The following is a 4,029-nucleotide window of genomic DNA, read 5'->3' as shown; positions in this document are numbered from 1 at the left end:
ACCCAATTTGGGAAAAACCACCAATTGCAACTAGTTATTATTTTCACTCTTCTGAAATGAGCCTTGTTAGGAGCAAACCCTATTAACGGTTATAAAATACACTGTTAGGTGTGACCCTATTAGAGGATCTAATCACCCTGTTAGGAGTGGCCTTGTTAGAGATGTTTAGACAATTCAATAGAAATGCCACCTTGTTAGAGGATTTACAAATAGCTGTTAAGCCAACTCTGTCAATAGGTTTAGATCACTACTACAATGGTTAGAGAGTAACAATGAGATGACCTGATTTAAATGCAACTAAATTGTTGATTATAGATCTTGATATTGGCTTGACTTGATCCTTTTTGATTAAATATATCTTTTCAACTCCACAAGGATATTTTTCTTATCCTTCAAATTTGCTTCCTCTCTTCATCATTAAATCTTCAATATAGTCATAACTTCTCATTTATCTTTTAACCCACAACTTGACCTTATACTTATATCATCCATATTGTCAAGTTGGCTAAAATAAAACTTTGAATAACTTAAATTCATCTTCTCAGTCAGCTAGAACCAATAGATAAATCAATTAAATTCAATATGTCAAAACAAGAAAATCCTTCGTTAGCTGACCCTGCTCAATAGGCACTAACTCAAAAATGTTTTTCCTATGTTAACCAAGTGAACTCGGTTAACACTGCATATTTAAAAAGTTTCTTTGGTAACTATGTGAGTCAGTTAACACTAGTTCCATACAACATTTCCTTCATTAATTGAGTGAGCTCAGTTAACATTCATCTTTTGCAAACTTCCTTTGGCACCCGAGTGAACTCGGTAGACATTACCTTTTGAACTAGGCAAGCACAGGAATGCTTGGTAGATATAGAAAACTATCTACATTGCCCAAGTGAGCTTAGCATACACTGATTGATAATGATATGACATTTGTGTAACATTAAAGATAATACACAATTAATCAATTATATCCAACACTTTTGTTATGACCAACTTCTTAAATCCTCTTTATCAATCATCTTAGATATGGCACTCAAATTAGATAGCAAACTGTCTTACCAATAAGGTTTGAAATCAATGACAACATAACAATTGTTCCAATTGTAGTTTCTAACAACTACATGTTTACTATTGGAGATGGAATTAAGATTGGTAAAGGATGCACTAAAAGATGATGACTAGATGCAAGAAATGAAAGAAGAGATAGAAGAAATTTGGAAGAAAAAAGCATGGTCATTAGAACCCAAGCTAAATGACAAGAATATATGTACTAAATGTGTTCTCGAGAGCAAACTTAATGAGAATGGTGAAGTGATAAGGAACAAATCAAGACTAGTCTGTAAAGGATATGCACAAGAAGAAGGACTATACTATGGCAATATTTTCACATATGTTTCTAGATTAGGAGGAGTTTGAATATTATTTTCCTATGAAACATATAAAGGATTTAAAGTTTATCAAATTAATGTTAAATTGGAATTTATGAATGGAATACTATAAAAAGAAGTCTACACTAAACAACTTGAAGGATTTGAAGCTAAACATGCTAATGATTTGGTTTGTAGATTACACAAAGAATTATATGGTTTAAAGAAAGCACCAAGAGTATGGTATGAAAGACTCCACTCTTATCTAGTTAAGATTGGATTTGAAAAAACTAGTGATAACAATAATGTTTATTTGAAAGCTGAAAGTGTAGACAAAGTTTTGATTTCTAAAATTTTTGTTCATGATATAATCTTTAGAGGGAATGATTTTCTTCATAAATATATTGCTAAAGAAATGATGAAAGAATTTGAATGGTTTATGATTGGAGAAATCAAGTTCATTATTTGTTTACAAGTACAACAAATGCAAAAGGTATTTATTTATTTTAGTCTAAATATGTTAAGTTATTTATATATTTTAGTCGAAATATGTTAAGGAGATATTGATAACTATTGGAAAGAAAGACTCAAGACTTGTTGGTACACCTATAGTAACTACTTGTAAACTATCAAACAAGGATGAATCTATAGAAGTTAATGAAACATTATACATATTAATGATTGGAAGACTATAATATACTATTCACAAGAGACTTGACATCACACACATAGTTGGAATAGTTGCTAGATTTTTCATGTAATCATAAGGATTCACACATGATCATTGTAAAGAGGATATTCAAATATATTAAAGGTACATTAGATTAAGGATTTTGGTATTGAAATAAAGGATATTTCAATTTTAAGGTGTTGATAACAATTATTCAATTGTATATTGTCATTGATGTTGCACAAATGTTATTCGCAAACTAAGCATTGCTAGTTGGAACCAAGTTTAGAAGACTCTAGTATTAGCCAAGCAAGTTTAGGAATTCTTGTTTAAACTAAGTCAAGTCAGTTGCCAAAGTATTTCAGTGTAAATCGAGTCAGATCGATAATCAAGCAACGCAATGGTAACTAAGTGACCCAATTTTAGCTGACCTTTAGCATATTAGTTTTATCTATTAGTTGGTTTATGCAAGCCAACTTATTGGATTTTTTTTGTTTATTTTAAAGAGTATTCAAGCTGACTTGACAGTAAGTTTCATATATATGAAAAGTCAAGTTGTGGATTGAAATATGAGAAAGTGGAGAAGAAGATAAGATGAGAATAGAGAAGGATATCTTATTAAGAGAAGAGTATCCAAGGAGCTGCAAAGAATATTCTGATCAAGGAGGATCCAAAGGATAAGCAAAAATAGTGACTTGAGTCTGCAATTCAGTTGCTTCATTAATCAGATGAATCATTGTTACTCTCTAACAATTGTAGCAATTAAGAAATCTCTTAATAGAGTTGACTTAATAGTCATTTTGTAAATCCTCAAACCAAGTGACATTTCTAGATTGAAGTGTCTTAAGACCTCTAACAAGGCCACTCCTAATAGGGTGATTTAAATCCTTTAACAAGATTTCACCTAATAGTGTGTTTTGTAACCTTTAATAGGGTTGGCTCTTAACAGATCTCACTTTAGAAGAGTGAAAAGTTATAACTAGTTACACCGGTGGTTTTCCCAAATTGGGTTTCCACGTTAAATTTTGGTGTCTCATGTGTTCATGTTATTTTCTTACTACTTTATCTTTCTACAACTAAGTTACTAAAGGTTAATACACTTTAATATGTCATATTTTTTTTTAACCGAGTTACAATATATATCTAATTGTAACCGAGTTGTGCAAGGATTTGAGTTTGTATTGATAGCTAAGGGATTTGGAATTGTTTTAGCTGTAACTAATTCACCCCTCCCCTCTTAGTTACTCCTCTTATTTTCCAACAATTTTTATCAAAGTTGTCAGTGCTTGTAGAAAAGGTTTCAAGGACCTAAGCTAAATATCAAGATGTCTTACAAAAGAGAGATTCCCAAGTTGAACAGAGAAAACTTCAAAGCATGGCAGGAACTCATGAGGCTACATTTAGGAACCATTGGGGACACAGACCTAAAATTCCTAGAGAGCTAGTATGTGTCACCTCCTAATCCTTTGACTATGCTTCGGATGATAGATAAAAAGAATCACAACACAATGATGATTGGCATTACTTCTGCTCTCAATTATGTTGGATTTGATGAAGTCAAAGATTATCCTACTACTCATGAAATGTGGAACAAGCTAAAAAATATCTATAGAGGAGATGATAATGTGAGGAGAGCCAAAGAAAAAATTTTAAGAGGTCAATTTGATCAAATGGAGATGAGAGAAGATGAAAATATTGCAAAATATAGTGAAAGAGCCAAAGAAAGTGTGAGTACAATCAAATCCTCAAGAGGAAAAATAGAAGATGAAACAATAATTAGCAAGGTATTGAGAACTCTTCTTCTTATTTATGCGATTGGTGTTTTAGCTATTCAAGAGATGAGATGTAATCCCAAAAGTGATATGACTTTGGATGCACCAGTGTGAAGGTTAACAACTTTTGAGTTTCATAACTTTGATAACTATCTTCCTGGATCTCGCAACATAGAATCAACATTCAAAGAAAAACTAACCTTTGGTAAAAAGGGAGAAAACT

Source organism: Cupressus sempervirens, chromosome 5 (assembly GCF_028749045.1).
Source record: "Cupressus sempervirens isolate cs-2001-9-10 chromosome 5, ASM2874904v1, whole genome shotgun sequence".
In the NCBI taxonomy this organism is placed as follows: Eukaryota; Viridiplantae; Streptophyta; class Pinopsida; order Cupressales; family Cupressaceae; genus Cupressus; species Cupressus sempervirens.
This window is presented reverse-complemented; position numbering follows the sequence as displayed.